At 46.0% G+C, this 14480-nt stretch overlaps 1 protein-coding gene and 1 long non-coding RNA gene across 2 annotated transcripts in view; one reads left to right on the forward strand and one right to left on the reverse strand.

The window, feature by feature from the left end:
* FAM124A (family with sequence similarity 124 member A) overlaps positions 1–14480 on the forward strand; it is a 61016-nt gene that overhangs the window by 30995 nt on the left and 15541 nt on the right. The window lies entirely within an intron of this gene.
* Positions 1211–3527, reverse strand: LOC106994268 (uncharacterized). The gene is made up of 2 exons (XR_001440795.3): positions 2842–3527; positions 1211–2753 (listed from the first exon to the last, which is right to left on the reverse strand). It is a non-coding gene; the product is annotated as an uncharacterized LOC106994268 (long non-coding RNA).

Raw genomic sequence — 14480 nt, forward strand, 5'->3', positions numbered from 1 at the left:
TGAAGTGACTTCTTCCTTTTTGCAGTAATTAGAGCACTTTTTTCTCCTGATCCTTCTAATAAGATAAATAAGAGAATGCAGTATGAAAGCTTGGCCTGGACTCTACTCAAAGGAACCATGGAAAGAATATTTCAAAGAAGATCCACACATTTAAATGGCTATAAAATCCATATAGGTGCAGGCTTTTGAAGTTAGAGCAATAGAGTATGAAAGAGTAGAAAAAAGATTTGTATCTTGTGACTCCGGAATGCAGGCCCTTGTTCAAATAGTAATATGTTGAGGAATTAAATTAATGTGGGCAGAAAGGACACATAACCTCCTCCCCCAAGATTCTTGGTAATGTCAGGCAGGTTCCTGTTCATCTGCATCAGTGCAGATAGCTAGCATGAGATCCACACCTGCCCATCTCTGTCAGTTACTTTCCAAAGTAAAAATTTGTATTTCAGTCTTCAGCAAAATTAAGGTAGTTAGGTCTTGGCGGGAGGAGCAGTTGAGAGTGAACCTTTCTATCCACATTCTCTTTAGCAATGTATCTTCCCTGAGTGCCATTTTGAACTGTAATGTTTAAGATACATTTTTTTGTTTAGTTGAATGGAGCTATGTATTGAAGAAAATCTCGATTGGGTAGTTTTTAGTTGCTTTCTTAAAATATAGTTTTTTGTTCAGAAAGATTGCATTTATTTCCTCATCCTACACCACTGACTTAATGTTCCATATTTCGGGGACTTCCTCCTCCCATTTTAATTCCTCCAGAGAAGAAAAGTTGAGAGTTTTTTCTTTTCTGTGATCAACTCAGCCCCTTGTAAGAATTTGGAAATTTTTTTTTTACTGAGATCAGATAAAATGCAAAGAAAGCTGTCCTCCTCCTGAAACGTATCTTCCCCTCATTCTTGGCATTGCCTGATTCATAGTGGGAGGGCAGGGAGGTAGATGGGGAGTTACTAGCATCAGGTATGGCTGAAGATTCCTCTGGAAAATGCATAGGGGGGCATGAAAGAGTCTTCCCATTGGTTATTTTCACTTCACTGTCAGCAAACATGCTCCCAGTTCTTCCTGGTGCCCCCTGGAAGAATTTTGTAGAAATTTGCACTGATGCCTGATGATACTAAACTGTGGCTTTGTGGAGTCAAGGACTGCTTTATGAATCTTTCCGGACCCCCCATAGAACTAAACCGACATTCCACTTTGAACACAGTAGGTTCTCCTTATATGTTTTTGTTTACTTTCCATTGAAGAATATTATTAATTATGTATATACCAAAAAGTTCGCATTGTAAATATACAGCTCAGTAAATTTTCACAAATTTAACGTTTGTATAAGCAGCACAGATGAAAAAAAAGAACAGAGACAGAAACCAAAGAAAAGATTTTCCTCCGCCACCCTGGGACTCCCTCCACTTAAATGAACATCTTAACTACTCTATATTACATGAAAGGGGGAGGGAGAAGAAATTTCTAGTCCAAAAAATTGGGCATATGGCTCTGTTATCCTTTTTTTAATATTTATAAGTGGATCTCACATTTTAAAAACTATGTTTAAGATGGCTGGCAAAGATATATATACCATGAAAGAAGATTAGTGATAACAATTAGATACAAAGGGATTTCAAGTAGAAGGCAAATACTGATAGAAAAATTAGATAAACCGAGTGTGACATTCAAAATGCATGTCATTTCCTATATACTTTCTAGAGCCATACTGTTCAATGATAGCCACTACTACATAGTTAATGTCACCATTAAAATTTAAATTTAAATTTCATTCCTCATTGGCACTAGACACATGTGGCTAGTGGCTACTGTACTGGATAGCACTGTTGCAAAATTTTCCTTATCGCAGAAAGTTCTATCAGCCAGCACTGTTCCAGAAATAAGCCCCAAAGTTGACTTTGAGTTCTTGTAGCAGCAAAAGCAAAATGGAAAATCATCAATGATATGATTCAGAGTTCACGAAGGAAAAATCAACCATGCTTTAGATGCACAAGTAGTCCCAGTTCAGAATCCTGGAAGCAGAGATCCCCCAGCATCTCACATGCTCAGTGGTGGCAACAGCCTGTGCTCAACCATACCTCTCGAATAACACAGCAGGGGACTCACAAGGCTTTCTTACCTGATGCCTGCAGTGAGGCCAGGTATGCCCAGCCAGATGTAGTTCAGAAAAGCTGCTGTACAGGGGGAGGCTGGGCAAGCAGAGTAGCCCCCACTCACACCTCCTGGTGGCTTTGCTTAATCTCAGAGGGAAGAATGCACCTTCAGATACTCTCCCACCATTTGTTTCTCTCAGCCAGGCTTTCAGTAGCTAGTGTCAGTGAGTTTGCCTTTTTTATTCCCAGCCAGGTTCCTGGAGCCTGTTCTCTATGTGATGGGTAAAGGATAGGCTCATGTGTCCTGCAACTCGGCCATGCGGGGTTGTGCACTATTCCTTTCTCAGGGAGCTCCAAGCAGCCTGGTAGGAACACAGGCCTGAATGGAAGGCCACCTGCCTCTTTTGGAGGCCTGCTACAGGAGTGCTGTGAGCAGGGCCAGAGTTCTCCTTAAGAAGTGACTTGGGGCCCCCTAAAATACACAGACAGAAGCACAGTCCGAGGACCCAAAGCTCAATTCTACAGTGGGATTGTGGCTGTACTTTTGGGCTGGAAAATGGTGAGAGCAGGTAGTTCCGTGTCTTCAGAGTGGCAAGATAATTTAACAATGGTCTCCAAGTCTATGGAAAAGTTCTTCTGTAGAAGATGCTCACCACTATCCCTTGGGTCCTTAGAAGGTAGAAAGAGAAAAGAGCTTCAGCTAAAGGTTTTTAATAAGACTTAAAAGGCAGGAAAACCTGACATAGAGAATTATTACCAGTTGAAATGAGTTGCCAGGCAGAGGCCTGGGATTGTCGTCACCAGAGAGCTTTTCAGATCTCATCCACACCAGCTGGTATTGCTTATCTTCTTCATGCAACAAGGAGATTGACTGGGCCATCATTTCTGGAATACTGGGGACACTGGTTTTGTGAGGACAGAGAGACAGATGCCACTGAGGATGTGATGAGGGACTGATGTGGGCTCTAGAGAATTATTTTTTAATTGTTAATTGTGGTAAAATACACATAAAATTTACCATTTTGGCCATTTTAAGCATACAGTTCAGTGGCTTTATACATTCACATTCTTGTGCAACCATCACCACCATCCATCTCTATAACTTTTTCATCCTGCCAAACTGAAAGTCTGTACCTGCTGACCACTTCCCATCCCTCCTCCCCGAGGCCCTGGCAACCTCCATTCTGCTATCTGTTTCTGTGAGTCTGACTGCCGTAAGTACCTCATATAAGTGGGATCGTATAGTATTTGTCTTTCTGTTATTGGCTTATTTCACTTGGCATAATGTCCTCAAGGTTCATCCATGTTGTAGAATGTATCAGAACTCCCTTCCCTTTAAAGCTGAATAATATTCCACTGCAGGAATATGATAGATTTTGCATGTCCATTCAGGATGGACACCTGAGTTGCCTCCATCTTTTGGCTATTGTGAATAACACTGCTATGAATGTGGGTGTATAAATACCTCTTCAAGACCCTGCTTTCAGTTCTTTTGTGTGTATACCCAGAAGTGGAATTGCTGGATTATACAGTAATTGTGTGTAATTTTTTGAGGAAAGGAACCACGACACTGTTTTCCATAGCAGCTGTGTCATTTTACATTCCCAGCAAGACTGCACCAGGCAGAAACTTGTTTTTCAGGGAAGCAGAGAAAAGCCTGCTCTTTGTGGGGTGAAGCACATGATTTTCTGCACTAGGAGGTGCCGAAAGTGACAGTGGATGGAAAAACTGGAGCTGACCCTGAGATGGGCCTTGTTTTGTCTTCACCCTGCACACTCCAGATCTAGACCATTTGTGTGCATGTGCTTATGTGCGTCATCATAAAAGATGCATCAGATCATGTCTCTTTCAAGATTCAGAGTTTCCAAGGGCTTCCCATGGCCCTTGCAATCCCTTCAGATCTTCACCAAGGCCTATGGCTTTCCAACAGCTGGTCGCCGCTTACCTCTCTGGCTTTATTTATCTCTCATTTCCCTTCCTTCTTGCTCACTCTCCTCAGATGCAGCAAACTCATTTCTGCCTCAGGACCTTTAAACCTGCTGTTCTCTCTCCCTGGAATGATCTCCTCCATGATTTCCTTCCCATTGTCCAAGTTTCAGAGGGGCCTTCTCTGCCTCCCTCACCTAGAGTAGTTCCCTTTCCCCAACCCTCAGCACTCTGTTTGGTTTTTCTTCTCACACACTTCATCACTTTTCCAAGTTACTCTCTTGGTTTTAACATAGTACCACAAACTGGGTGGCTTAAACAACATAAATGTATTGTTTCAGAGTTCTGGAGGCTAGAAGTCCAAAATCAAGGCATCAGCAGGGTTGGTTCCTCCAAAGGCTGTGAGAAAGAATCTGTTCCATGCCTCTCCCCAGCCTGCTGTTGCACTGGCCTTCTTGGCCTTCGTTGGTGTGTGGAAGCACCAGCTTGGTCTCTGTTTTCACGTTCACACGGCATTCTCCCTGTGTGTGTCATCTCCAAATTCTCCCTTTATGTAAGGACACCAGTTCTATTGGATTAGGAGCTCACCTTTCTCCAGCATAACCTCATCCAAATTAAGTTCATTCCATCTCCAACAACTCATTATTTCCAAATAAGGTCATATTCTGACGTTACTAGGAGATGGGACTTCAACATATGAATTTTGAGGGGACACAGTTCAACCCATAACAACTATCTTGTATATATGTTTACTTGTATCTTATCTGTCTCAGTTATTATATTATCAAAAAATGAATGAGTGTGAGCTGGGGATAGAGGAGTGAGGGCCGTCTGGGATCTCTCATGGGTCCCCGAACCCTCTTTAGACTCTAATGTCTGGGTTATTGGGCAGCCCCTTATGCCAGGCTTCACCTTTCAGAGCAATGGAGATAGCAGACATGCAAACCAAGAAAGCTAGCAAAGCATTCCAGTGCTGTGGCTTCAAAACTCATCTAGGGCAGCACGTGGCATGGGCTTCAGAGTCTCAACTCCTGTACTCCTGTGGAGTGGCTAGGGGCATGTTCCACTGTGGTGGGAACCTTCATTTCCAAATCTGAAAGCGCAGGATGGTAATTCTTCCCTAGCAGGGTCACTGAGGCCTGTGGGAAGAATGCCTCTGGCGTGCCCTGGGTCAGCACCCATGACCCGGGAATGGCAGCTGTTACCACACAGAGGGTAGATGGGTTCGCATGGCCAGGGTAGGAAGATGCCACGAGAGGCTGCTCAGAAGAACCTATGCCTGAGCAGAGCTGGGGCAGATGTTGTTCCGGGGAGACTGGGGAGCCCCAGGGAGCAGAAGGCACAATGGCCTGGGCAGGATGGGGCCGGGGCAGCCGTCAGGGTTCCGAGCTACATATTCCCTGGGCCAGAGACGTCTGGTAAGAAACTAACTCAGGAACAGGCAAACCATGCTCCAGTTCCAAAGCCCAAACCAGCGGAGTCATCCCTGAGTCCTTTCTCAGGAAACCACTTGCTCTACCTCAGGACGCTTGCAGAACCCGGCCACTTCCTCCACTTCTGCTGCCTCCCTCTCTAAATGCCACTGGCATTTCCTCTTGTTTCTGCCCTGGGCTCCCACAGCCACTTCTCCACTGGAAGGCCGAGGGATCCTTTCACAATGCAAATCAGATCATGTGACTCCTGCTCAGACCCCTCCAGCGGCTGCGCATCCACAGAGTAAAGCCCAGTCCCTCCCAGGGCCTCCTGCCTTCGCCTCCCCCTGACTTCCTGCCTCTCCTTTCATCTCCCCGTGACCCTGTGTCACTTGGGGTCCTTCAGAACGCAGGTTACCTCCCATGCTCGCCTCCCCTGCGCCCACCGCCTGATCCCCTCCCCAGATAAACACACACTGGCTGCCTCGCCCCCGCAGGTCTCTCCTCCCCGGAGGCTCACTGAGGTCTGTGGGAAGAATGGTCGGTCTTCCCGCTGTGAAAGGCAGTTGCCCCTCTCTCGTTCTCAGGCACAGATGCCCCAGCCCGTCCCGCTCACCTCGCTGTGTTCCTCCCCGTAGCACTGTCAGCTGCCAGTGCATGGCAGCTGCCCACATCACAGGCTTGGCCACCTCCCCACCAGGGACAAGCAGCTTGAGGGCAGGGACTTGGTCTTGTTTGCCCACTGCTGTCACCCTAGCGCCTCTAACAGTGTCTGGCACGCGTTAGACACCCAGTGTTTGTGGAATGAATAAAAGAAGGAAAGGGAGGAAAGGTGGTGAGGATGGCGACCTTGGGCTGGTGGGGGTGTGTGCAGGAGGCTGAGGGAGCAGCGGAGAGCCTCAGCAGAGGGGGCGGTTCAGAGGCGGTCCTGGGTGTGTGCAGAGTGAGGAGGACCCCACAATAGGACACAGGAGGAAGCTGTGTAAGGAGGTGTCTGGGAGGAGGGCTCCTGGGGCCATGGTGTCTGCTGGCTGGCTGTGAGCAAGAACCTCCAGCCACTGAAAGCAGGGACAGAGAGTAACGCAAGCTATGAGGTAGCCATCCTGGGCCCTGTCCCTGCCCCTCATGCCAAGCCTGAGGCCTGTGGGCCAGCTTCCCTTCCACACACAAAAAATGGTGGCTGTGCTGATGGAGTCCTCCGTCCCCAGGCCAGCCATGTAGCTGTGAGAGAGCCCCCCTTCTCCCAGGGGAGGGCTCAGCCAGTGTCCCTGGGAAGGCCAGAGACACACACTGCCACGGTCCCCGCTCCTGGCATGACACCTCTGCTTCTTGCTGCCAGAAGTGGTGACAGACTATCCCCAACTGGTCTTGCCTGGGAATGAGCTCATGCAGGAAGGCCTTTACCCTAGAGATAATAATGTGATAACTAATGTTAATTGCACACTTAATAGGTTCCACACTTTGGGCTAAGTGTGATCTAATATCTTACTTAACCCTCAGCATTTCTACCAGCCGGAGACCATTCTTATCTCCATTTTGCAGATGCACACACTGATACTTAGGTCAGGAAACTGCCTACTTTCCAGTACTACAGATAGTAAGTGGTAGGACTGGAGTGGATGGAGGCACAGCCGACTCATGGACCCAGTAGAGACCTGGCATTTCCAGTGCTGGCATCATCTCCAACTTTAGAAGGCATAAAAGCCTGGAAGGCTTGTCAGACAGACTTTTGGCCTCCACCTCCAGAGGGTCTGGTCCAGCAGATGTGGGCTGAGGCTGAAGTTCTGTCTCTCTGACCAGCTCCAGAAACTGGCCAGTAGCGCTCTCCTAGACATTTGCCAGGCACAGCATACTCCGGGGCAGGATAGCCCAGCTGCTGCTTCGGGTTTGATTACCGCCACCTAAGACACGGCCACTTTTTGAAATATTTGTAGTTTTAATTAATAACAGGCTCAGTAAGACCATCAAGAATACAAGTCTCACGAGGTATCTGGAGAGTGAACAAACCTCCCTCAAACTGATTTTATCCCATTAGCACCTGATGTCTGATACACAGCAGCTACTCAGTAAGCAGTAGCTTGCCTTATTACCCCTGCCTGGGCTCTGGTATTTTCTGGGCAGGGGTGCAGTGACCTGAGGGGCAGGAGATCCACATGTGGGGGCAGGAAGACACCTCCGAACAGCAACCTATGGGGCACGGGGCTAGCGCAGAGGGTCCCCGGACCTGGGGAAGTGATACTCATGTGCCAACAGTGGGCTTGCCCCTAGGCCGAGACTTTGAAGGAAATCGCTATTTCAGCCAACTGCATTGCCTGCACAGGGCCATTTTATCTGTGCCGGCTACCCAGAGTGCTTGAAAGTCACCCTAGAAAATCATTTCTCAGAGCATTGTCTGGGTTTGATATTCCTGCGGCAGGTATGAGTGACATCATCGCCTTTTCAGCCCTGAGAGGAAGAGTAATTTTCTTGTAGGAAAGAAGAAGCAAACTATGATTACAGGCAGATCTTTGAGGTGGAGGAAGGAAATGAGGAGTTTTCAGCAATGTTTTCTACCCTCAGTTTGGAACAGCTTTCCCTCTTGGCCTTCCTTTCTCACTTAGCTTATTTAGTCTGGTGTGTTCAGGGTTCCGTTTCCTAAGGGAGGTTTGATAGGAGATCTGAAGAAAGTGCTGCTGCTTCTACATGTAGCAAGTGGTGCCCAGCAGGCAGGGCCCCTCCCCGGGAACACAAGACTGCAAGCCAACTGCTCTGTGCCTGTGAGTAAACCGCACCAAAAATGGCCAGTCCAGCACTTCCAGGAGCTGCTCGGGTCAGCAAACTCTTTGAACAGCTCCTTTCAGCCAAGTACAGTACTGCAGGGGGACAAAGATGAACCAGAGGGTCCCTGTGCCCCAAGTTCACAGCTGGTTCCGATTGTTCTGTGGCGTGGCTCATGAGAGCCATGGCACAGGGAAGTGGGGTGTGGCTTTGGAGGGACACCCTCCTGGGCCAGGAAAACAGGAAGGCATGGCCAATGCCTGCTGGGAGGCAGCAGTTAGAAGTCCAGGCTCTAGATCTCACAAAGCAGAGACCAAATCCTGTCTGTCCTGCGACCCGCCAGCTTCGTCAGGTTGGCCTGTTCTTCAAACACGAGACCAAAAACCTACTTTAATCTCCACTGAATTTTCCCTCGTGTTAGTAGTTATTTTTTTGTTAGCTTCTATTTATCCTTCTTTTGATGTTTTCATACTTTTAATTATAATTTTATTAGAAAGTAGTAAAACTAAATCACCCAAAAAAAGTTTTGGAAGTTGCACAATATTTTTAAAAATCACTCATGATACAGCCACCATCACAGAGCATTTTGGTACATTTTCATCCACATCATTTTTGTCATGTGAGCTACATGTCAATATTTTTCTTTAAATTCGTTAATTTTTTTTTTCTTTTTCTTCCTCACTTATCCCCCAAAATGTAGAAGAACCTTTTCCTAAATGGGTTTCAGACCTTTGGGTTAGTTGTCTCTTTTCTGCTCCCAACCTCTTTCCCATTCAAACCGAAGGTCAAACATTACGTTCACTTTAAGGAACTTTCCTCCTGGTTCTTGGCTTCATGCTGAGAGATTGAGCCCCTGGGCCCTGGGACTTTATGTGAAAGGAATCCCTGCTTTGCTACCAAAGAATCTAGGTTCTACTAGTTTGGATTTTTGTTATCTCAAAGAAGTCACTTTCTTCCCAAGGTGGTCTGGAAGCAGACATGTGTGAGAATCCAGTTACTCTTTACCCAGGCGACTAGCTCAGCACCTGCTCACAGCAGGCTCTCAGTAAGCTTTAAAAAGTTAGTGTCACATGACCAGCATCAACTGGCCTCAGACGTCTGCAAGCACCCATCCAAGCCACAGGGTCAGGCAGAGGGCTCCTGGGCCCACTGTAGCCCCTGCTGGGTCAGTGTAGCTGGAAGGCTGCGGGTCCTTAGTGGGGAGCCACAGCCTTTCCCACTAGGGGGCCTCTCACTCTGACATCTCCTGTGGTGTTTGGACCAAGGGTGGGAGGGAGACACGCTGGCCCTAAAGGGAGGTGGTAAGGAGTGAAGACCTCCAGGCCCAGCCCACAGGGGCTTCGTCCATCTGCTCCTGAAAAGCCCACGCTGGCCTGCCTGCCATAATGCCAGCCCTGCCCCAAGAGACTGGGTTACTCTTGGCCAGGCAGAGAGCCTGCTCTCTGTGCATTTCCCAGCATGGGATGGAAAAAGGGCCTGAATGGTCCTTGTCCCTTTGCCAACCTTTCTGTTCCCCTGGACCTCACCACATCCCTGAAGACGCCTCTTCTCCCCCTGCATCCTCACCCTTCCAGGGACAAGAGCATTGCACAGCCCTGGCTGGAGAGTGATGGGATTCACGAGAGATGAAGCCCCCACATGCCTCTCAGGGGGACCCTCACTTGGCCGAGCTCTGGCTACATGAGCTTCAGACTCAGGGCTTTGTAAGTAGGTGGAAAACCTGGCTGAAACAAGCACAGCACCCCACCTGGGCACATGAAGCCCTCCAATCCCCTCTGAGAAGGAAGCAAGTCAACGGTGTCTCTTCACGGTGCTTCTGCTTATTGGGAATTTCCTATAATCCTGTTTAGTTTGAGTTTTTATTTCTTCAGTACTTCTTAGTGTCTGGTATTTATAAATTATATACTGCCATCTTAAAAAATTTCAGTAAATATATACATAGCAGAATAGTTGTCCTACGAGATCAGAAAGTAAATATAGCAAAGGCAGAGAAAGGAATTGAGGATTAAGTGCTCAGCTTCCTGGAAGCCAAATCAGAAAGAAAAATGAAACTTTCATTAGTTGATTAAAACGAAAATCCAGATCTGAAAACAAATTTTTCTGGGTGCTGAATCTCATTAGGTCCTTTTAGGAGAATCATTCAAAGTAACAGTAAATGGCCTTCCATTATGACTTTTTGAAGGTGCATAAATGTTTTTCAGGTGGCCAAGAACAAAGTCAAGGGTGACTGATGCCTTTAGTAGCTATACCCATTGGTACTCTGGGCCAGTGGTGCTGTCTTGCTTGCTCTGGAATGGTTTTAATGCCCACAATTGCTATTTGTCCAACTTTGGAAAAGGAAATAAGAATTGGCTTTAAATAAAACCTTATAGTCACTGGATGAAAGCAGCCACTTGGGTTGACCCCCAAGGCACCCCCTCTCCCTGCCAGTTGTCCATGTTTCCATTATCCTATAGGATTCCTCAAAACCTGACCCTTCACCTTCTACATCCTCAGAAACTCAAGCCCTGCCTGTATGTCAGCCCCTCTGCATCAGTCCCTCCTCAGTGGCCTGTGCTTTGAGATATCTCTTAACTGAAACTTAAGACAGCTTCAAAGTTGCATACACCTGCCAGATGTAGTGGCATATGCCTGTAGTCCCAGTAACTTGGGAGGCTGAGGCAGGAAGATCACTCGCACCCCAGAGTTCCAGGCTGCAGTGCTCTATGATCACGTCTGTGAATAGCCACTGCACTCCAGCCTGGACAACATGGCATGACCCTGTCTCTTTAAAAAAAAAAACAAAAATTGCATACACTGTTTATCTTCCACAGCAGTGCCTTCCATTTATTTATTTGAAATTTTAGTTCATGCATTTTATGGATTCATAATAGCTGTACATATTTTCACAGTACTTGTGGCCATCTGATACACTCATATAACCAAATCAGAGTAGCTGAGATGTCCATCACATTTATTAAGTGTATATTTGCACCTGTCATGGTTCAGACATTGTGTATATATCATCTTCAAGCCTTGATACTAAGGATCATTTTTCCTGTTTTGTGCATTAGTAAAACAATGATCCGAAGACTGGTCTCTGAGCCAGGGTTTGCGTTTATATCCTATTTCTTCCAAATGCTAGCTCTACAACCCTGGGCAAGTTACTTTCCTTCTCTGTGCCTCTATTTCTTTATCTGTAAAAAGGGGGTATTATGAGTAAGCACCTCATAGGAGGACTGTACCAGTCAGGGCGCACTCAGAGGCTTAGGAGTGATCTAGCCTAAGGATGGCACACAGTCAGGGGAGCTGGTGGAGAAGGAGACTCCTGGTGTTGGGGCTCAGATCTTCCCAGGTCAGCTTGGCCACCAGATGGGAAAGAAGGCTGGGGGGAAGTCGGGGAGATCCGGGATGTGCTGGAACCCACATCTGTCTCTCACCACCTCAAATTCTGTGACATGGTGACCTGAGGAGGAGCTGGTACCCTTTGCCATGGTCCTAAAACACACCTGCCCAGGGCCAGGTGAAGCTGAAAATGGAGATCTAGTGAGAACTGGGGAGCTGCAGGCCTGGGAGCACTGAGCCAGCTGACTGGGGACAGCCCTACTCTAACCTTCAGAGCATGAAGAAATGGCCATTTCTGCATTTCCACCTCACACCCAACCCTATACAATGTGGCAGGGAAGGGACTTCTGGGTGGTTCTTGTGTGCCTAAGTCAACACAGTCAAGGCCACATGGTTATGGGATGAAATGAACAAAATATAGGGAAAGAATTTAGCATGGTAAATCCTGGCACACGGTAAGGACTATTAAGAATTAGCTGCTGTTATTACCATTATCACCGCCACCACCACCATCATCATCAGAGCCCATAAAACACTAAGGATTGAAATGCACAGAGGTGGCTCCACCATTAGCTGAATTTGATGGCTGCCCAGGGCCTTCCCAACAGCAAGGGCCTCTTTTCAGACCACAAAATATATCACCTTCCTGACTGAGATAGGAATTCAAGATGCTTGATTGGTCGATGGGAATATGTGCCCAGCTCAGTCACATTTGTGGGATTTATATAAATTATTCTAGAAGATGCCACAAATTACTTTCAAGTGGCTCACCAAAAAACTATACAGATTATATTACATATATACTCATACATATATGTATCCATATATAGATAATATATGTACATATGTAGATTTTTAAAATAAGACAACTTCATCTAAGTGGTGGGTATAGGGGTGTTGTTCTTTAACACTTTTGGATGTTTGAAAGTTTTATAATAAACATTGGAGAAAAGTGCACATATTTGCAGCCATTTTTAGGGGATAGTTTTGGGGGCCTTTCACCAGTGGAGGCCACTGAATAAACATTGCCAGATTTTTATTTAGAATATATAAAAGCTGTCATCTGCTAGGTAAAACATAAGACAGACACAGCGTCTCTGTCCTCCTAGAGGAGGTATCTAAGTTGTACTCTTTTCCTTTTTGTTTTTTTCTTTGAAACCACCTTTGTAAAATAAAATTGTACTTTTAATGTGCATTAGTGACCAGGAATCTACCCGTCCAACCCCAAAGCCGGTTCAGTTAGCAGGGACTCAGTAATGCTCTGAGGATGCATCTGCAGGTGTTTGTTTATGGCAGAACTTGACAACTAGATTTTAGAAGGTGATGGGGCCCATTATGAGCCATGGAGACTGATGACTTGCCAGTAACAATGCAAGTTTATAGCAATTGTAAAAATGTCTGTAAGTCAGAATGGAAGTGACAAGGGCAGGAAAGCTTGAGTACTATCACCCTGAAAGACAAGGCCACCTACTTGAGAAGGGGGGGCCTGCTTCCTGCATAGCCACATTCCTTGGCCTCTGCTCACACAGAGCCCATAGGCTTCCACCATGCACCGCTGCCCTCATAGTGACACTCGGGAAAAAGAAAAGTCCTGCCACAGCATTTGCTACTGTAGTTAATCCTTATGGCAGTTGTTGGCATCAACACAGACCTGTAATCTTTAGGTCAGGAGGAATTTATGTCATGCCTAAATTTAACCAGTTGTCCATTCAGCCAGTTTATAGAGTGCCTGCTCTGTACCAGGCTCTGTGAGCTCAGAATACATCAGTAAACAACACAGACAGAAGTCCCTGCCCTAGTGAAGTTATATTCTAGCAGAGGCAGGCAGATAATAAACAGTAGCTATAATAAAAATTATGTACTGTATTAGGAAAGTTGATGGGGGAAATGGGTTCAACCTGCTTTTTAAAACTTGTAATAGGAGGCTGATTCTGTTTCTCAAATCACTGTTCACTAAACCTCCAAAGCATAAGGATTTTTAGTTACTTGAATCAAGCCATTATTGTCCTCACACATGCTAAGATCCACTAGTAATCCAAACCAAAAACTTCTGGAAGCATGCAGATAAACCTCCTGTGAAAGAAATGACCACATTTGTTTTCAAATATATTCCCTTGTGTTTACATAATATATATTTTACAAAATATATAGGATTTTGAAATTTTTTAAATGTATGTCATTTTAGTTTGATCCTAGTATCTAATTGCTTATCTGAAATACTTGTAGGAAATTGCAAATAGATTTTTCTGGACCTCAAAAGAGAAGAATAACTTCCTGAAATTGAGAAGCAAAGAAAATGCCTAGAACTGCTGGGTTGAAGTCAGACCTAAATCTTTAGGCTATGGCTGTCTGCTCATTTCCTATAAATTTCCAAGGAATTCGGTTTTATAGATTTCTTGTCACATAGTTTTCATGTAAATAAGATTTTTTTCTAAAAGCGTTCTCCTTTTCTGATTCATTTCGAACAATGTAAATGAGAAATGTAATCTAGCTGTTTTAAGAGAAACAGCTACTACTGAACCACCTAAGCGATGATCTGAGTGTAAGGGTTCAGCTGCCCCTCTAATATTCAGCACCGGTCAGCTCCAGATTGTGGCCAACCAAAGTGTTCCTTTTCAGTCCTTTTTTTTTTTTTTTTTTTTTTTTTTTTGAGACGGAGTCTCGCTGTGTCTCCCAGGCTGGAGTGCAGTGGTGTGATCTTGGCTCACTGCAAGCTCCGCCTCCCGGTTTTACGCCATTCTCCTGCCTCAGCCTCCCAAGTAGCTGGAACTACAGGCGCCCGCCACCACGCCCGGCTAGTTTTCAGTACTCTTTTACTGAGAGCCTCCTACCCTATTCACACAGAAGTGCCATGTCAGAATAACCCAGTCCCGCCTCCCTAGCTGTAGTCAGTGTGTCAAGACTATCTGTGCACCAGATGTCACGAGGCATTGGGGATTGGAATTGGGAAAGAAAAGTTGGCTTTTCCATGTAAAGT

Source organism: Macaca mulatta, chromosome 17 (assembly GCF_049350105.2).
Source record: "Macaca mulatta isolate MMU2019108-1 chromosome 17, T2T-MMU8v2.0, whole genome shotgun sequence".
Taxonomy (NCBI): Eukaryota; Metazoa; Chordata; class Mammalia; order Primates; family Cercopithecidae; genus Macaca; species Macaca mulatta.